This window comes from Platalea leucorodia (genome assembly GCF_965183815.1).
Source record: "Platalea leucorodia genome assembly, chromosome: 3".
NCBI lineage: Eukaryota > Metazoa > Chordata > Aves > Pelecaniformes > Threskiornithidae > Platalea > Platalea leucorodia.
In genome coordinates, this window is record NC_138825.1 from 97,619,716 (window position 1) to 97,641,416 (window position 21,701).

Consider the following 21,701-nt stretch of genomic DNA (forward strand, 5'->3'; position numbering starts at 1 on the left):
GAGTTATTAAAGTTCTTGCTGGGAACATGTCTACGTACAGTTTACAAGTTGTGTCAGAGGCTAACCACAAATTCCACTTCTAGTTCTGTCTTTTCCACTTGCACTTTAAATTTTAATTGTACCACTTTATAATGTAGGAATTAATGTAGACAACGTTCTCGAGCTTTAATAGTTCTTTATTTCAAGTGAAGACCTTTTGTAAAAAAAAGCTGGCTTTTTTTTTTTTTTTTCTTTTTTTCCCCCCAAGTCTGAATGCCAAAAAGTGGCATTTTTCTCTGTGTACCTAATGTGTTTGCTTACTAATTTTTTTTAAATGGTTCTCCAAAGTTGATAAAACTGTCTTGTTGGAGTGCATTCTGCTCAGCCCCTCCCAATCCCTTTGGTGAGGTGATGGGCAACACAGGAGGCTAGGGTCTGTGCCTGGTGGTATACTTCTGCTGTTCAGTCCTTCTTACTTGTTTTCCTCCATTGCTCCTTGCTTTCTACTGCTCCTCTGCACTGGCATAAGTTCCTCTACAGGCTGCAGTCCCCTCCAGGGTGTCCCTGCTCTGGTGTGGGTCATCCATGGCCACAGTCTGTCAGGGGTGTCCCTGTTGCAGCATATGTCACCCGTGACTGTAGTCCTCTTAGAAGCATTTGTAGTTATAGCATGGAGCTGCTTCTTCTAAGAGCATCTCCCCAGTTGTGTCCCTAACAGTGTCCTCTTTCACATGTCTCTTCTGCTTCCTCCTCTATTTTCTCCAAAACTGTGCCTCTTCACAGTTCTCCTCTGGTGTCCTCTTTTGTGTGTCTGCCCATGTCTTCTCTCACATATCTCTTTCTTGTATCTCCTCACTTCTTTCCTTTTGTGTCTGCTTTCATGTATACCCACATATCTCCTCAGGTGAGTCCACCTCTGCTCCTTGCAGCTTCCACCCTTTCTTAATTATGTGTGAGGAGTGGTGCTGTGTGTTCCCCTCACCAGCTGCAGTTTTGGGACACAGTGGGGTGTTTCCAATGACTGTTGAGACAAGAGCTCATGGCCTCCTGCCACACAGGTGCTAGTCTGAAGGGCAAGAGCAGAGAGAGCTCATGATCTCATTTCTGAGAAGAGCTAACAGGCAGAAAGGTGACAGGAAGGAGCAGTGCTCCTGTCCATTCAAACCTCAGGAAGCATAGGAACACAGAGATGTAAAATGCTGAGATCCAAATACAGCAATGTGTGAGAGCAGCACAGGCTGAGCTTTACCAGAGCTGCATGACATCTTCCAATTATTATTGCTTATGAGAAAAAACAGATACAGATAAACAGATAGTACTTGATTTAATTTTTATGAAAGGAAGAGTATGAAAATAGATGCCATTAAGATCATAAATCACATTATGAAGCAGATACACATAAAGAAGTTATACACACTGTGTAATGAAACCCATTTGTTAAAGCATGAAATCCTTATATTTTACAGAGAAACTGCAACACACATATTTTAAAGTGCACACTAAAATAGATCTCTTTATAATATAACAGATCCACCAAGTGGACAATTCGCAGATAAAATATGCTGTTAGGCTCAAAGCATATTATATTAAAAATTAATAGAAATATACCACTTTCTATATTTTTCATATAAAACTTGGCAATATTAGAAATTAGGAAAGTCATTCAATTTCATTGCTTAGGCTTAGCCTTCTTACATCTATCATAACCTCAGCTTATAGGTCAGCAATACTTGTTTTGTTATGGCTATTAGTGCAGAGCTGTGTTTCATCCTGACTTGCTAACAATAGCACAGTATTAATTCTTCTGCTACATCTCAGCTACAAGACGCACTCTAGGTTGTGCTGGAAGATAGCTTGCATTTTAGAGGGAAAAAGTTCAATAGTTATATGGAAAAAATAATTTAGGGAGGTAGTTACATAAAGTGAAATACTGCAATGTAACAGCCCTATCATTATTTAACTACTGCAGGGAAAAAAAGAACTTAGACTTCCTATGTTTATTACATGCAAGCGTGCCTTTGAAATAGAGATTTCACATATGTTATTTTCTCAGCTGTGTCTCACCATTGTCTGGGAGGGTGTTATTTGGCCTGAGGCAAAGCCACGCCAGGGGTTGTGTTAACAAAAGAAACGGACAGTCAAGGGCAAGAGCTCAATCTCATGCCCCTGTTTATTAACTAGTATAAACGTAGCAATAGACTTTATGGCCAAAAATCTGTTACGATAATCCACTCTGTCACTTTGCTTAATGCTGGCCTTTAGGTAACAAGCAATTAATTCATATTCTCTATTTTTGCTAGTACTCTGTTACATATTTCTTACAAAAGCATTGAGACCTGCAAAAAAATGCCAAGTGAATCTTGATTCAGGTTCTTTCCAGTACCTGACCAGATCATAAAGCCTTGACTGCTGCGTGCTTTATTGTTTTTGCTCTTAAATTGATTTATTTTGCATACCTTGTATCTTGCTATTGCTCATATATTCTGCACTGAAAAGTCATCTCTCAGAGGTATTCTCCTCTTTACATATTTTCTGATAGGTCATGATTCTTTCATCTTCTCTCCTAAATGTCCAAGCAGACTGTAGGTGAAATCCAGCTCTAGACTCAGACATTTGCATTTATCTGTCTGTAACATAGGTATCTACATGTAAGCTAGGTAGATGTCTAAGTTTTCATTACAGTCCATGGAGATCTAATCAACACAGCCAAAGGCTCCTAGCAAAGTCTTCAGGCAGATGCATCAGCTTTAGAATGTGCTAAATGTCTCTCTGGATGCCATCAATTGTACTGATTAAAGTCCTGGTCCTATTGCACAATTATAACTATTTTGTGCCATTTTACACACCCTAAAGCATCTGAGACACACACGCTGGACTGGTAAACGTGACACAGGACATTCAGGAGAGACATGACCACCTAGAGTGATACCTAGAGGGCAAGCATCTCAAATGCACCAGACACCTAGGTAATTCAATCAAGCCTAAGACACATATTGAATATAAAGGAAGCTTAATCATTTAGGCCGCTTGGAGATATCTACACTACAGATAGATACCTCAGTGTGCATGTCTGTATCCAAAGCAGCCCAACTTGCATGGGCTAAATCCAAACTTTTGTGAAACTGTGTTTCAATTCTTGTATCATTTTTGCAAATCATCCCCAAACTCAAGCAAGTTTTAAAGTGAAAAACTGACTGTGATATTCCAATAGGGATGTTATTAATGCTGATTACACAAGTAACGTCACCTTTTTGTTCCTGCTTAAGTCTTCTGTTCACACTTCTATGGATGGTTTTAACCCTTTGTTGTTGATGCATCACATTATGTGTAGTTGGCCTTTCTAAATCCTATAAATCCTTTTTCAGAATTATGTCTTTTCACTGCCCATTTTGGCTATATTGAAATGAAAACAGTTGCAAAAGGTAAACTTGATAATTTTTTTTTACCAATGTTTCGTGACACTCTTCTTCACATACCAAGAGGAAGAATCTCCAGTAAACTAAGAATTAAAACTGGTCTAGCATTTAAAGTCTAATGAACCTTCTGCTTGCAAAATCTTTACCAACAGGGGATAACCTGCATTATGGATTAGTCTAGCACATAACATTTTACACATTCTTAATATTTTTAGAACCTTTCTTCAAAACAAGTTACCACTAGAGATTTTTGCAACAAAAAATGAACCAGCAAGAAAACTAGCAGAACATCAGAGGCTCAAAAGAAGCGGAGATAGAGGTTTTGTTGGATAGATTTAAATAAATATATGTATTCTAATAGTAGTTTAATTCCTCCAGAATACAATTCTACCACACAAGAGCACGCTAACAAATTTTGCTCTTTTGAGCTTAAGCGTAAACCTTACTGTTTCAGTAGACTTCAAGAGGGGCAAGTTATTTATATGAGGAAAAAGACAGTCAATAAAATACAGCTGTAAAGCATCTTGTAAGAATGGAGGGTAATTTAAAAATCAATGAATTGTTCAGCTTCCAATGAATAGAAATAAAATGCTCTTTTTTCATAGGTAGAACTCTCTTGCCATGTTATAAATGTAACATGCAAAAAATGCTTTCTGCAAATCTGTCTTTGCCTTTTGTTGAAACCATTATATGTCTAAGTACTGCAATCAATCTAGAAGGACCATAAGACTATCAGCTTCCTTGACGGCTGGAGAGATATGTCCCTACTAAAAACATGAAATAAACATTTCAGCTATCATTATTGATCTTTAATCTGGGTTGAGCAAAACCTGATGGCTTCAGTTTTGCTGTTTGTGTGTTCAAAATATCGTAGCAGTCAAAAAAGAAAGGAAGCTAATGTATTGCAGCCTACAACTGCAGAGCAAATGCATGCTTCTCAGAAAACAGAGATGAAAAACGTGTCAGTAAGGGTGTGATACTTCTGGTCATTTGCCAGACTTTGAGAACTAGAGTTTCTGAATGTGCCAAAATATTTTTCAATAAAAGATTAAAAGAAAAGACTATATTCCAGTATCAGTAATTTTTGAAAAAAGATGATAGAGTATTTAAATAGCTGGTTCATTAGATGTTAGCCTTTAATTTCAGAGGTTGTAAATCACCTCTCTTCAGACAGTGCCAGCAAGGTTTTATGTATCATGTAATCCCATTTAAATTCTGCAGTGAGGAGCTAATTGAGACTTAGGTGATGTGTCATCCCTGTGCAGGCCATCTGCACAGGCTGAATTGCATTCAGAGGCAGCCTATGAGAAACTACAGAGTACCCAGTTGCTGCTTGTTGGAAAAATAAGGTATAAATTTATCTCTGTCTCAATTAATGTGGTAAAATGAATTACAGACAGTTATAAAACAGCCCAGACTTCTGTATTTCTATGTTGATTGATGAAGTTCAGATCAGAATCTGTTTTCACCATCTCCAAAGAAGCTCTCATTTGGCTGATTTTGGCTTTATAATTCACGGCACTGTAAGGAACTCAGTGACTGGACCACAGTACTTATCCTCTGTGTTTTGTATACACCAAAACAAATAAAACAATATGTTCCTTGGGGTTTTCAATACATTACATAAAGAACCGTCATCCTCCCAACCCTCTCCCCCAAAAAAACCTAGCTTTCCAAAGCTACCATAGTCAAAGTGAGAGTAACAGTGGCAAAGAAACAAGGAAGGAGATGGGAAGCCAAATTATAAAGCATTGTAAAATTATGGCCAGATTAACTGAATTTTCAGGTAATGTAGGACCATAGTAGTTTCTGGGCACCAAAATGAATACAATCTCTTTTCAAATCCATAGGAGAAAATGGATACATTTTCTGATACATACATATCATATTTGTATAATCTTTTCTTTGTCTATCTAAAAACATCTAATTTATGTCTTCAGTAAATAAGCATTCAGTCCAGTCTATACTTTGGACAGTAAAAGATAACTCCAATCTCAGTCTCTTTTTCCACTTCCTAACTATGCTGAAATACATAAAAAGAGGTAAAATAGCCTGTGGGTGGCTTCTCATCTTGACTTGGAATATTAAAGTAAGTAAGTGGCTTGCTTTGGTGATCATAGTCATGACTAGCTATGCAAGTATTGCTGGAAACAGAACGACTAGTTGGATAAGCATTCTATGTTTGCATAGAGACTGAACAATAAAATTAGTAATTGTCAAGTGAGAGAAATATTTTCTAAAAGAAGATGTATAGACAATGGCATTGTCCTTTTTCTGGTTAGATATATATACATAAAAATATGTATTTATACAAAGAGACAGATGAAGAACATCGTCAAATAAACAAGCAACAAAACATAACAACAGTGGAGTTGCATTGACTGATAACGGACTCTGGGTGTGTGAACAAATGCCTGCAGCACATCCAAGGCATGTATTAATCACATCTACTATACATTCTGCATTGCAGGGTTATGATTTTAAAATATGCCTAAAAAAGTAAATCTATTGAAGGTTAAAGTGATTTTAAACATTTGATTGTGGCAAGTGAGATTCCTATGGAGTATATTTGCCTTTATATTATTAGAAATAACTTTTTGCCTTTGCATTTTTTCAGGTCATTTGCAAGCTGACTAATTTCAACAAACCTCCTTTCCCTACTTGAAAGTGGAAGGGGTTGTCAAACTGAAAGAGAGATGGCCTGGTCCTGAGATGAAGGGTAAGAACTTGTGTTTGAAACTCCATGTGCTTGTGCTAAAACCCCCTTGTGCCTACTATCATTGTATCCTTTAAGGTAAAGGCAGGCATGTACATGGAGCTCAGAAAGGGCTCCTGGCTTAGGGATGTTTTTCCTTTGACTGATGCCTTCAAATATTCTTTTAATGTATTCCTTCTCCTCACAGCAAAAGTGCAAGAGGATCAAATATGGGCTCAGTTCTGGGAGGTTGTATAATAATAACAACAAGCCCTAAATTGTTAGCTGTATGGGCTGGGGATATTTCATCTCTCACTAGGCTAAATACCTGTATGGTAAGAGGGAATGAGGGATGGAGAAGTCATCCTTCTTGTTAAGCAAATACACAGTTTACTAGCTCCATCCTGATCTATGTTTGTTACTGGACATATTAAAGGACTAGATTATTGAACCCTCCAAGTCATTTGCAGATTGTTTCCTTTCAGATAATAATGCTTCTTGAAATTGAAGAAAAAATAAGAGGATGGCAACTAATGATAAATTCATACTTAACACCATTTTTTTTTCAGCTGAACATATTGCACCTTTCTTAGCTCCATAAAAGGGTGATTTCCTTTGACTTACATGGGCAGTGAATAAAATCATGTTAAATAGCAGCTCTCAAAACACTTCCATCAGCAAAATGCATACACAAATAGGGTTCAAACAGGTTTTTTGTAGTGGGAAGGAATTATAAACTGTGTGGAGGAAAGCTGCAATAAATTTATTTATTAAAACAAAGGAACTTTTTTCTGAAAAACAAAACTTCCCTCTCTTAAATCTAGTTGGTAATAGGACAATAGATAGGCTTTAGAACCTCATCCATGGAGGATAATGACAATCTGAGGACTGAATTTAGAATTCTTCTGAGGTATGACAGCAATACTACCAAACTGAGATGTTTAGGGATCGCAGACAAAAATATTTCATTCTCGGTTTTCATTTCTGTTGTTCCTGAAATGAAAAATCTTTCTTCTTTTATGATATATTTAATCAAAAGCTCAGATTTCCATCAAAAACCAATTCTGAGGTAAATTTTCAAAAGGTCCAGTTCTTTTTCCAAGCCAATATTGTCTCAGTGGTAAAATACATGGAGGACTTCCTGAGGTTTTGAGGTCTTGATGTCTAACAGTATTTATAGAGGAATATCCCTGTGGAGGATGCCAGTGGGTTGTTACTTATTATTCCAGATATACCCACAGGGAAATTGTGAAGGACATTTGCTGCCATCAAATAGTATCTACTCAACCAATGCTTCTAAAAAAATTGAGAGATATAGCAATCTTAACAAACTAGGCATTTATATACAGTCTCTTCACAGTGATCAAAACCAGATGTGAAGATGATGAGGAATTGGCTCCAGAAAATGTGCACAAGAATCATAGCATGACCAAACTTGCATACTTAGATTTTTCTGTCATAGCCATTTTTGCTTCATTTGTCACTAAAACCATGCCAACTTTCCAAGTCTTCTTTAATTATATATTTATGTTCACTACCAAATCTTAACCACAACAAATATAATAATTTGGGGGCTTTTTCTGCTAGAATTTCTAAATCCAACTGAAATCAAGAGTCCCTTTTTCGGGAGCTGTATATGCATATATGAGAACAAGCAGGCAGAAGAAGAGACAGGAAGTAGCTTCCACTAGCTAGCAGAGACCTTGGAAAATAATTTTAGTCTCCTGACACTTAGTTATATGGATGTCTCAAATCCATGCTATAATGTGAGTTCACTTACATTTCAGATGAATGGGTCATCAACTAGACATTTGTATGCTCTGAATTTAGAGAAATATATTCTAGAGAGAAATAAAAGGTTTAGCTTATATTCTCTGCTTGTTGCATAGATGCATTTACTATTAATGTTAATGGGACCAATATGGACATAAAGACTCTTCATTTACAAGAATCAGTCTGATATTGCTATCTACAGTGACCTATAGAATCATAGAATCATAGAATCATTTACGTTGGAAAAGTCATCTAGAATAAGCTGTGTTTATCCATCACCTAGAACAGATAAACACATGTTCTTTCTCAAAAAGAAAGAGGAGCAGTTCCTATGCATAAAATTGCTATATGAGGAGAACATTCTCCTGAATTAAGAGAGATTTGAGGATACCATTCTCAAGCCTCTCAAATGTCTTGTTAAAGTAAATATTCGAACCCAGCCTCTGCCCTTTACAGATAAACAGTCTAGGTACACCACATTCTAAGGTGCTAGTTGACTATGATGGGAAAGTACAAAGGGGAACAGCATTTTTTCTGTTAGTGTCACGCTGTAATACAAAGCAGTTAAATAATCATTAAGCAACAGAACAAATGATAATGTCATTGTTTCATACTAAGTAGAAGATGTCAGCAAGAGGTTTTGTTTGAAAGTAGTCCAAACTTCAGTGAAAATTCTGGGAGCTGAAGAAGCCTAAAACAACTTGGAGACAATAGTTCCACACTGTGGAACTGAATTCTTGGCTACTGAATGGGAGGAGACATAATTGCCTACTTGTTGCATTTTGTATGAGATAACAAATAAGAAGGGAAACCTTCATTTTGTAAATTATGTTGGATTTTAGGTGTAGTAAGGGTACAAACTGGTGACTGGTGTTTCTGACATAGGTATTTTTGACCTTCTAACAGAAGAAATGGAAGAGACATAGAGAACAAAAACTTAAGTCCTCGGGGTTAAATTGGTGGTAACCACACTTTTATGTGTGCCTTTAATGCTCTGTGCTGCACCTTAAAAACATCTGAATCTATGTCAGGATAAGAGCCAGATCCGCATCATCATTCTATGCAACCTTGTTTCCTTGGAAGGGAGGAAATCATAGTGAGGTTCAAAAGATCCCCTATTCTGGAGAACGAGAGTGCTTGAGATTCGCTATCCTGCAGTTCAAACAAGGCACATAACATACCCAGGACTCTAGGCCTGGGTTCTTTTTTTTTATTATTTTCTGTGATTTTATTTGGAAAATGTGCTCTGGCCTCCCACAGAGGAAGACACACTGTCCTGAGCTCTTGTAGATGAAATAAGGGAAGGGATTATACATATGTGAGAATATGTAAAATATATGAGAAGACTCCAAGGGGGATCTTTTTCAATGTATATCAAAACCTGAAGGGAGGGTGCAAAGAAGACAGACCCAGGCTCTTTTCAGGGGTGCCCAGTGACAATGGCCACAAACCAAAACACAGGAGCTTCCCTCTGAACATCAGGAAACACTTCTTTACTGTGAGGGTGACTGAGCACTGGCATAGGTTGCCCAGTCAGCTTGTGGAGTTTCCTCCTTGGAGATACTCAAAAGTTGTCTGACTGTGGTCCTGGGCCACCGTCTCTAGGTGGCTCTGCTTTAGCAGAGGAGGTTGGACCAGATGACCTCCGGAGGTCCCTTCCCACCTCAACCATTCTGTGATTCTATGACCCAAAAGCACACTTGTGCAAGTAGAGAAAGCACATCTGGGTTGCCTGACATGGGAAGATTCAAACATTTCTATGTGCTCATGAAGACTCAGGTTTGCCTCATGGGGGTCTATCATCCATGAGGCCACCACCTCTTATTTTTTATCCTTCAGGGGATTTATAAGAGACTGCACAGAAAACTAACAAGCAAAACAAAAGCATGAGGGCTACAAGTAGTTAAACACTGGAGTAAAACCAATTAAAGTCTCACAGGTAGTCTCACTCTTGGTAAATCTGCAGACTTTTGTTCACATACTAGTAATGTCTGAAAAGCCCAGCTGAAGTAGTCTTTGAGTAACTTGAGCAAAGACACCACTTTTCTTCCAAAACTTCCATGTACTCTCAGTCAAAACGAAAGTGCTAGACTGGGAAGGGGGAGGGGAGAGTCACATGGGCTGGTGGAAGTTTTGAAGGGGAGCAATTTCTCCAGAGCTTTAGTTCCTGTTCATCTGCCTACTGACCACATAGACTTAGAAGTACCTTCAGCATCTCCTCAGGTGAAAGAGTTAAAGCCAATAGCATCCTGGCTTGTACCAGAAACAGTGTAGCCAGCAGGACCAGGGATGCGATGGTGCCCCTGTACTTGGCACTGGTGAGGCCGCACCTTGAATACTGTGTTCAGTTTTGGGCCCCTCACTACAAGAAGGCCATTGAGGTGCTGGAGCGTGTCCAAAGAAGGGCAACAAAGTTGGTGAAGGGTCTAGAAAACAAGTCTTATAAGGAGCAGCTGAGCAAACTGGAGTTGTTTAGCCTGGAGAAGAGGAGGCTGAGGGGAGACCTTATAGCTCCCTACAAGTACCTGAAAGGAGGTTGTAGCGAGGTGGGGGTCAGTCTCTTCTCCCTAGTAACAAGCGATAGGACGAGAGGAAATGGCCTCAAGCTGCGCCAGGGGAAGTTTAGGTTGGATATTAGGAAGAACTTCTTTAGTGAGAGGGTAGTCAAGCATTGGAACAGGCTGCCCAGGGAAGTGGTTGAGTCCCCATCCCTGGAGGTATTTAAAAGACATGTGGATGTGGTGCTTAGGGACATGGTTTAGTGGTGGCCTTGGCAGTGCTAGGTTAGTGGTTGGACTTGATGATCTTAAAGGTCTTTTCCAACCTAAATGATTCTACGATTCTATGATAAAAATAGATTTTTTTTTTTTTTAATATCGAAGCACACCAAACAAAAAATATAAAGCGATGTCACCATTTACTATAAGAACCTATTTGCAAAAAAGCATCTGAAACTGAAAAACAAAAATCTGGCAACCTAAATTCACTACAGGAATACAAATGGTGTTCATTAATTTTTCTAACATCATGCAAGGACCTTTGGAAAGTCAAATTAGTATCTCTCTTAATATCTTGACATAGCATTCTTGATACCTTAATATCAAAGAATTAACTGCTTATTATTCAGTAGAAAGAAGCTAAAATGAATAAATTTATCCATGTTATGGACAATGGTTCACATATTTTACTCACAAAATAAATTTTAAAACTACATTCACATTTTTATAACAATCTGAGAAAGATTATTAATTAATAGCTATAGTACTCCACTTCTCAGAAAGCCACAGGATGGCTTCAGGGAGATCATCTACTTTCCTTTGAGTAAGTGACACATAAGGTTTCTTCTATATTAGTAATCTGAGCAATGGTAGATCCTGTTCTCTGGTCCTGAGGTCACACATCTAGACATGACATGGCCACATCTATAATATTAAAAAATGTCACCCTATAAAACCAGAATCCAGACTGTATACTGGAAAAGGTAAATATGACTAAGGAGGTAAATGTAGATAGAACACTCGCTTTAGTGAAAATCTATAAACCTCCCCGTTCTTGTGATGAGATTTCAGACTCAATTTCTCTAGCTTTTGCTGGTGTAGCCACGTAGAGGTGTAAGCAATAGCAACAATAAACGAAAATCTGTGCCATGCTGCATGTCTGGATAAGGATAATCCTCTTTTCTTTCATGCCTATGCTTACACTAGTCCTACAAGCTGAGATCGCAGCAATAAAGCCCTATGCTTCCATTAGTTTTCCATTCTATATCTGGAACCCAGTAATACATTCCTAATTTCCTTCTGCATGCCTGTCATAGTGTACTCCTCTCTTTCCCGTTCTCTGGCTCCCTGCTTTAGCCAGGATTGCAATCTGCTCTCATGATATCTTGTTTTGTACTTCATGATGCCTTGACGTTGTCCCATGGATTCAGGGCCAGGGTGCAGTTGAGGGAACCGATCAGATTCCTTCAGGACGTTCTGGGAATGTAGATTAGAAAATCTGGACCTGCTTCTGCATAAACCAATATTTGCCACTCATTCTGGGAATGTAGATCAGAAAATCTGGACCTGCTTCTGCATAAACCAATATTTGCCACTGATCTATACATCAGCTTTAACTGTTTGGATAGCGTGATATGGTTAAGACATGTATTTAGGTAGTTTCCTTTAAATAATAGCTGTTGGAGTTGAGATGCTTAGATGAAGTCTATGAGAAAAAATAAGTCAGGAAATGGAAAATAAAGGTATAATTTAAATGATAGAAATATGTGGTTCTGTAAAAAACCCAAACCAAACAGTAGTCCAGTGATGAAACAGCCTGCCCAGTGACAAAATACTTCTGCTTTTTCAGCCCTTTTTTCCAGGCTTTACATAAAAAGGTGCAACTCTATTTACTGTAAAATGACTAAGCTAATATCTAGTCATTAGATCTTGAGATTCATAGCAAAAAGAGTACAAAAATGCTAGTCATTATGCCATATATATATAATGCTATATCACTATGATATATATATTATAGAATGTCTGAGTTATAGGTATGACAATACAGAATATGACAACATGAACAAAGGTGCCTCGAAGTGCTTATCTTATTTATTAGGCTTCATCTATATGTATATATACTGAAGGGCAGAGATGAGGTGAAGTAATATCTATATAGATAAAGAGCTGTCTGATCTAAGCTACTACCAAACATAAATCTATAGATAGTTCACTGATGGCTATTCCCACTTTGTTTCCAATAATGTTTCCTTGAAATCTTGCCAGATTTAAGTTCTGGTAAGAGAGAGTTCTGAATGACTTTCTATTGTTCATTATTTAACATTTTTATGTAGCTTCAAATGTATGCATTTAACAGTGGAGTGAGAAAATATATGGTCCTTGCCCAAAAGAGACCAGCTCCCACAATGAAACAGAAAGAAATGATGCACACAGTTAAAGTGAGAATAGAATTACTTATAGGTTACTGTAGTCCAGGTGTGGGTTTTTTTGAGGAATAGGGAAGTTTAAAGGGAGAGGGGAGTATGGGAGAAGGAATTAATCTATTGTAAACCACAGTACTGACAACATGGACTGTAATATTGACAGGCAGGGACAATTTTTGAGTTTTTCTTCATATGATATCCACATTGATGTGCTATTAAAACTGAGCTCAGAAGCAAAAGAATGAGCTTTTTCAGTTGAATTAACAGAGTAGCTACTATAGGCTAATTTATTCACAGGTGTGAATTATCCAGGGTGGGAGATAATTATAGTATATTAACCAACTGTTTGTAAACAATGTTGGACTGGATGTTTCTGTCTTGTTGAAATATGTGATATACCAATGGGAAGCTGGAACAATAGTTTTCCATACTTAGAGTTCTGTGTAGTCATCAGTGGTAGACCTGGAATATATCACTTGCTCATTGATGCTGGTGAGAACAGTAGCTTCCTTTGGTATATAAACAACCAGTAGGACTCATTGGCACTAGAGTGACTCAAAGACCAATGTTTTGCATGTACATGTGTATGGGAAAGAAAAGGCACACTTTACACATCATACTTAAACTATGGCCCAATGCAGGAGATGTCCAAAGGTAGAAGTATACATGGCTGAAAGTTGGGAAATGCCAAACGCATGTATATACCACTTTTGTAACAATAAGGAGGTAGATTGACAGACCTTCAGAAAAATGGGTATAACTCAACCAAAAGAATTTGATGTTCCCTTAATACATCCATGCATTAGACATAGGAATTACACCTGTAGATTGATCAAGGTTTATTTGCAATTCTATCTATAAATAGGTATACATTTATCGATCTTCAGACGAAATATAAGTAGTATGTATACACGTACACATGTATATTTTAGTATCTATAGTAGTGTCCATAGTGTCTGTAACAGAATAAATGACATGAACACTGGACATAGCACTGGCTGTGAGTTTCAGTACTAGAAAACTATTAATTATAACCATCTGCTAGCTATACTGCACTTTATACATTTGTCTGTGCTCATGGAACTGAAACACACAAACCAAAATCAAGTTAAATTTCTAGAGCAGAACATTTGTCTTATTCACTAACTACAGTTCATCCGCTGCTACATATCCAAAGCTTGAAAAGTAGCTGAATTATCTTGCTTGTCCTGGGAGTCTGATTATATCTCCATTAATTTCATACTTTACATTAATCTATAGCCAGTATAACCGTGCTGTAGTAGCTGTGAATTTCTTATAACACCTAAATAAGAAAATGATTGGGTTGACCAGAAATTTTTGAATGATAGTAATTCGTGAGGTGATACACTTGAGAATTAATAGTGAAGCAATTTCCTAAGAGGACACTGTTGGTAGGATCCCCAGACAACTTGGAATGTTAACTATCTTGGTAAATTGAGCTACCTGTAAGGATAATTTGCTACAACTCAGGATTTCCAAGATATGATTTTGATATTTCATATATATTTTCCTTCATTTTGCATTTGGGCAGTATATTTTAACATAGTATTATATAATATTTTTAAGAGATAATAATTCTGTCATACAGCATACATGATTGATTGCCTATTTTAACCAAGCCAGTTCCTTCCTTTTCAATAGGAATTCAGCAATAGTCTGAGATTATTACCGTCTGTCTCATAATGGTATTTCACCTAAAATAAACAACTGTAGCTTTTCCAAAGCTGGAGAATTTATATTCCAGCCATGATATCCAGCCATAATATCCATCCACAATAAGAACCAATTTTTTTTAGTGCGGCTTATCATCATACCCTTTCCCAACTATTTTATAATATCATATTTCTCACTGTCCCACTACGGTTTTGTATAATATGGCATCATTAGAGTGAAAGTAAGGGTGTAACAAGGGACCCAGATTCAGAAAAACATTATGACATTCATTGCTGGTTAATCTTCTGAATTCAAGGATCTTAATTTCATCTAACAGTCACTTCAGGTTCCTCCAGGCTTTGCTGACTGTTTTTAACTGTCTGCTAAACTAAATTTTAGAAAAAAGAGGATTAAAAAAATCATATAGTCAACGTGTTTCAAACGTATCTGTCATCTCCATTGCCTGATGAACTTCATCCTACACAGTTAGGAAAAAGTGAGTAGTTGCCAATGCCATCAGTCCTGGAAGTGTCAGCAGCATGTTGATACTAAGATGCTTGATCCACCTGTTTGGATCAAGCTCGCCAGACAGGGAAATCAGCCTATTTTGTTCTCACCTTGATCCCCCTGATGGCAGAAGCAGGCTCAACTTGTATGGTCAGAACAATGGGTCTGGTTTATTGTCCTGCTCCAGCTGCAGTGATCAAGCAGCCTAGTCGTTTGCCAGCTACCCTAACACTTAGTCTTTCAAAAGAAAGAATTTTATCAAAATGAAACTATATTTCTCACTCATCTGAAGAAAACACATATCATTATCATTAGCTCTTATGTCTAGCCTGTTGTAATGTAATTTTTTATCTCCTCACTGTTGCCTGCCTTCTGGAGCTGTTCAAGGCTGAAAAAGTCTTTGTTTCACTCACAACATGGATGTGTTTCTTTTTCCTTTAGGAGTTCCATAAAAAAGAAAAAAAATGGTTTTCAGCTGAAAAGAGCAAGGCATTATTCAAAAGCCATTGATATAGTGAATATTTTGAATAAGAAACAAACTCAGAGTAAATAACACAAAGAGAATAGAAATGGAAAGGATTTATAAGCAGCTCTGCCCCTTCCTATGCATGTCACCACTGGGAAATCCTCTCCCCTAAGCTTGGTTTCAACTGCTCAGTGGCTTTTTGAGTTATAATAACATCTGCGTGATCTTCCTTTGGCCCATTTGTGGCCTGTGAGGCCTATGTGCTTCTTAGTCTTCTCAGCAGTTTGTCAGTGTCTGCATAAAATTCAGACCTCCACCCTCTCGCTGTGATTCTTTTAGTTCATGTTCTTTTTGCAAAATCCTGTAGCCCCTGGGACTTTCTCTGTTTAAGCATGCCCAGTTGCTTCCCAGAAGGAATGATCTCTCCCTGTCTTTCCAGAGATGATAAAGTCATTCTTAACACTTTTTATAACACATGCACTCTGAAAACCAGAAGAAGAAAAAAAAGAAAGATACCATAGGTCACAATGGTTCAAGGCATAAATTCATCTAAAATATGTTCAGCCTCTGTGTGATTTGTGTTTTGCACAGGATGGACTGAAAGAGATTTCAAAAAATAGATTTATATTTTTGATGAAATTACTCTAAAATGATTTCATTTAGATTTTAACATAGTCTTAATTGCTGTCATGTTCAAATTTTTTTCATTTGTTTTGCTGGGTAACCTCCATTAATAATTTCCCCTAATTCAAAAAACTTCAGAATAATTTTCCCTTATGTTTTCCTAAAAGCCACTGTTGGAGCCTCTTCAAGGCTTTTCTGCTTTCTAACGTAATAAAGGTGAATGTACATGCAGTACTTTCTGTTCAAATGCTGTATATTCTTTTTCATATTATATTCTGTAGTGGTACATTCTGGAAATGCTCCATCTAGGAGTTTATCAAAGCTATTGCACAACATATACTGTGTGGGGTTTTTTATTGGTTTTGACAAGTATTACATTTGCCCAAAGAGGAATTGGAGAGAAGTTGTCTAGAACAAGAAATTCGGATTGAAATTGGTGAGCAGCTTGGGCTAAAATATGGGTGAATTTTTCAAAAAGTTAAAACAGTTCATTTGTGAAATGCTAACACATTTTATTTTGATTATTCAAAAAGAATTTATTTTCTATTCAAAACATTCTTCATTTGAAAGTAAATCTAAATTTTTCTGAAGATAGTTTTGAAATGTTTAATTCAAAAGGGATCAGAGTATTTAACCCAGGATTACCTATATTGACACCAAATTAATCTTAATATTATTTTGTTGTTGTTGCTGTTGTTGTTGAAGGCAACCCTACTCTCTAACTTGAACCTCCTACCTCCTATTAAAAAATCAACAGGAAAAAAAACATTCGTTCAACCTGAACCGTTTTTTCATGAAGTTTGAGTTTGACCATGGATCAACAATAAATAATTTTTCCAGTATTATTTAAGACCCAGAGAGCAAATATTATAAGGAAATTCATGAGATTTCCCTAAGCAAGATTCTCCTAGTGCTTGCTTTTTTTTTTTTTTTTAAAGACAGTAGGTAGAGGTATTTCTTGGACCTACCATTGACACAATCAGAAATTCCCTTTGATGCTAATGGTGAGGTCTATTGATGGTGTTATCTTCAGGTTTGAAACACCTAAGTATCCTGGAGATACAAACTTAAATCCCAGTAGGACTGAATCAATCTTTAACCTTCAAAGGCAGATAGATCAATTGCTCTTGTGTGGTGTTTCGTTTAGACCTTTGAAATGGAGACCTTTCTGCTCTCTTTGGAGAGTAAAGTTGCAGTGGCCTTGTTCTTGAAGGAAAGAAGTTGTTTTTGTGAATATAGTCAACAGGCTTCCCAGAATTATGTAGCGGGTTGGGATGCATATGTCTGTAAAATACCTTGGAACGAAAGACCCTCAATCAAATATAAAATATGATTTCTGTGTATTTATATAAACTTCCCAATTAACTAATATCCTGGAACTCAGATGTACTAACAAAAACTGAGACATATTTGATATTTGAGTAATGTTTTTTGTTTTCAGAAAATATTGTTGTGATATTTATTCATCCGATAATGAACAACTAATCAGCAGAGGGAAATGAAACTGAATGATTTGTGAAGTAGAAAAAGACTTTATTAAAGAAAATTTTGAACAGTCAAAGACATATATCAACCTACATTCTGACACATGACACTTTGCAGTTCATGTAGGCTGTGTTCGGAAATACTACTTTTTAATTGCAATAGTATTTTAAACTTCATATCACAAAATAAAAATAATTACAAATCTAAATGAATGACTGAGTAGGAAATAAATCCTTCAATTTGAATAGTTCCAGGCTTCTATAAATCTGAAAGTTGTTGGAAATTTTTCCTCTTTGGATCCTTTTCTAAGAATACTTAATGAACCTAAACACAAGAACTTAAAAAGTTTTCATTTTTATAAGCCATCAGTTTAAAGGCAAATGTTTTGAGGAAGAAAAATATATCTTCTTCAGACAAAAACTTGAAATGCAGTATTAATTTTATAAATTTTATATATTGAGTAAAGGTTTTAGGAAGATTAGTCATCTGCCTAGAGAGCTTCCAGACAGATTATGTTTCACTGGTATATATTTTTCTAACATTAATGTAAATTTTTTATATCTATTATCAAATTAACACATTTGAGACAAGGAAAGGATTCTTCTGGTAAAGCAAATTGAAAACATTTGGAATTCATTCTTATTTCTTATCATCAGGATTGCTGTCTAGTCCCTCAAGCAGACAATCTTCAGTACAATACCATCTGATGCTGTCATTAAATCCTCAGCGTCAGGTTTCCGTAGCAACAGAAGAGCTCTCCCTGCTTCAGTGTCTGCATCTGAAATGCCGAAGAAAAACAGTTAATCTTATGCTGGTTTTCTACATTTTTTTGACAGATTTAATCTGAGACCTTCTGTATCTGGAAAGAAGTGGTAAGTAGCAGTTAAAGTTTGTGATTGTTAAATTATAGGGCTGTATTTTAGCTGTTGATGTACACGCACACCAGATGGTGGCCTGCTGTATTCATCACCAGATTAGAAAGATAAAGTCTGGGCTATATGTAGGCCTACACATGCGCTTATGAGTTTACTTTGTAAAGCATAAGAGGTTACAGGGCTTTTAGTGCTTATTTCAGATAGCAAATCTTGAAAAGCTTTACTTTCATTTGATTATAAATTTGACAGGAAGAACATATACCTAAGGTGTTTAAAGTTAGTTTTGATGTTACTGTTTTCACACTGCTATCCCTCTCCAGGCTGAAAATAGCAAGCAATATGCAAGTTACGTAGAGAGTACCTGGTTTAGGAGTTATTGTTCACAGAACAGACAACTGTATTTGACTCAAAATATTAAAAATATTTTAACTTTAATATTTGACTCAAAATATTAAAATTAAAAACTGTGACCAGAACTCAGATATGATTTTTATACAGAAAAACTGCAAAATGCTTCTGAACATGATTTAGAGACTGAATGTTTGTACTTACTAACATATTCTAAATAAAAGCTTTTTTCTGTTCACTAAAAACATTAGCTTTTTTCATTTCTAAGACAGCCAGATTTTCCTAAAGCCATGAGAAAGCCCACCCATCTAGCAAGGAGAGCTCCCAGATCAGTAAAGTTTTGAGTTTCGTTTTAGTAATTATCCATTCCTTCTCATTATATTTTTATGATCTTATTCTATTGTTGCAATTGATATCATGCATGATGTTTCTGAGGAATTTTACTTAGATACAGTATCCATTCTTTGGAAACAGTATTTATACAAAATGTACTTGATACATTTTTAAAAACACCTTTGTAAATAAGCCAGAATTGCTGTCATTTCTTAGTGTACAAAACTTGGCCATTTAATCATGAAAGCTTGATATAGGTTGAATAAAATAGTTGTGACTGTGTCTTTACTACTTAAACTAAAGCAAGAGATTGTGCCTTTAGGCTTCTGAAGATTGGAAGAAAGAAGGCAACACTTTGATATAATAAGCATTTTTGTTTATACTTGTGTGAAAATACATTTTGTTATTTTTTAATGAGACAGGACATCACTAAGAGGAAGAGATACTGTATCAAGAACTTTAACAGAATCAGTATTTTTGCCTTTTTGTGAGTCATCTCCGGTGATGACTTCTAGATATGTTTGTTTTGTACTAAAATCATACCATTATGTGTTACCCTAATCTTTATATAACTGTAAAAGTTATTTAAATTATGACTATAATTTCATGTTTAATTTTTAAGTAATTTGTTAAATAATTCTGGTGATTAGTAAGAAGTCTTTAAGCAATTTTATTAAAATACAGTGTTCATCTAATTAAGAGTTAAACCTATTTTCTGAAGTAACCAGGACATTGTCCAAGGTCCAAGTAACATCAGTGGTAGCTGGCCTTTGCTAAATAATCATGTAATCATGAAAGGCATGTAAATATTTACTGAAAATATGTTATAAAGATAGAATATAATTTTAACATGACATATTTGAAATGTTTTAAACATAGGAAGACACATACACCTTCTTTATACATGGTTGTATTTTAGGTTCATAACATTGCACAACAAAAACGTCATTTGGTTTTTACACATCTGTGAAGAAGAGTTAAATAAACTCACCAGAGGAGTTTGTGCATTTGAGGTATATCTAGTTAGCACATTTTCCAACAAGAAACGGAGTAGGAAACCGGCAGACCCTTGGCTGCACAATATTATGCTAGCAGCAGTGTTGAACTGATTTGAGGATGAACAGGGAATGGAAAAAAAAAATCCACGCTTGTCAGACCTTTTGCACCAATCTCTCTTTTGCAATGATATGAAGATAGTAATGGGAGAGTAGCAAAAACCCCACACATGACCATACATAGGTCATTACAAATGGCACACAGTGCTAAGTACCTCAACCTAGTAAAGATCCCTGTATGTCCTCACAGTGCAGGGCAGCACTCTGGACCCAGCGGTCAAAGCAGAACCAGCTGTAGAACTCAGGCCATACTTCTACTGATTTTCAGCAGCTTTCTTAATCAACCTGTGCTTTTTAAATACATTTTTCTTTCTTCAAAATGGGGTTGCTAGTTTTCTACAAAACCAGTGATGTTTCAATAAAGTAATCAATGTTTTGATAATAACATTTTGAGATAATTTGATAATATAAACTAGAGATGTATAAGTGCCTAGCTGGAACTTGGATCATTTTACATTTTGCTTTGTGTAAACACAAAGTAACCGATCCTGTTCAAAAAAGTGTTTCTGGAGAAACAATTTGGCTCATGGGAACACAGTTGAGTATTTAAGGCTAAATGGAGGCAGAATTTATTCATTTAGTCATTAGTAAACAGCTTGCCCCTGAGAACCAAACCCAGTTTATGTGCATCTTAATTTTGCCTGTCTCATTGGTATTCATAATAATGTTTACTATTTAGTAATTTTTTTCTTTAGATTATAGACAAGTAACCCAGCTAAAAAAAAACCCGTGAGCAAATGTTAACAAATCATTAACATAGTTGCCAAATTTGGGATCAATTCTTTTCTTCTTCTATGCACTTATCTTGCAGAAAATATGTGGACATTTGCACACCAGTTCATCCATGTTTTCCTCCAGTTCTCATTCTTTATATGCATTCCCAAATAGTACCAGTGAGCTTTTACATGAATAGGGAAAAAATATATAGGCTTTAGTATTTACTTTTTTTTTTAAAAGACACACACCCCCTCTGTGAAAATGCTAGGTAAAGAATGTTAAAAATTAGATAATATGATATTGAGCAGACATAAACCTAGACAATTTGTGTTCCCAAAACCATTTGGGAGAGTTGATATTCTTTCTGGTGTCATACATTGTCTTGATTCGTGTTTTCTGATTATTGTTTTTTTTCATAAACATTTGGTAGATAGAGGGAAGAAGATTTATAAGAAGATAAGATTTATTATAGAGTGGACATACTGACAGGAATGGAATGTGATAGATGCAGCAACATGATGATTTCATGTCCATACTGATTCATTTTATTATTATCTCCTCATTCTGTCAGTCTGGCACCCATTATCTTGTGCCAGTCAAATTAGTCACTTTTGAGCCCCAAATTCCTGAGGCTCATTTAGCTATAGAGAATTGATAGAGAAAGAAAAATAACGTCCTTTGTTTCACCAATCAAAACTATTTCTCTGGAAAAGATGCTTATGACGAAGTAAAATACAAAATAACAGCATTTTCTATGCTAAGTTGCAAGCCTT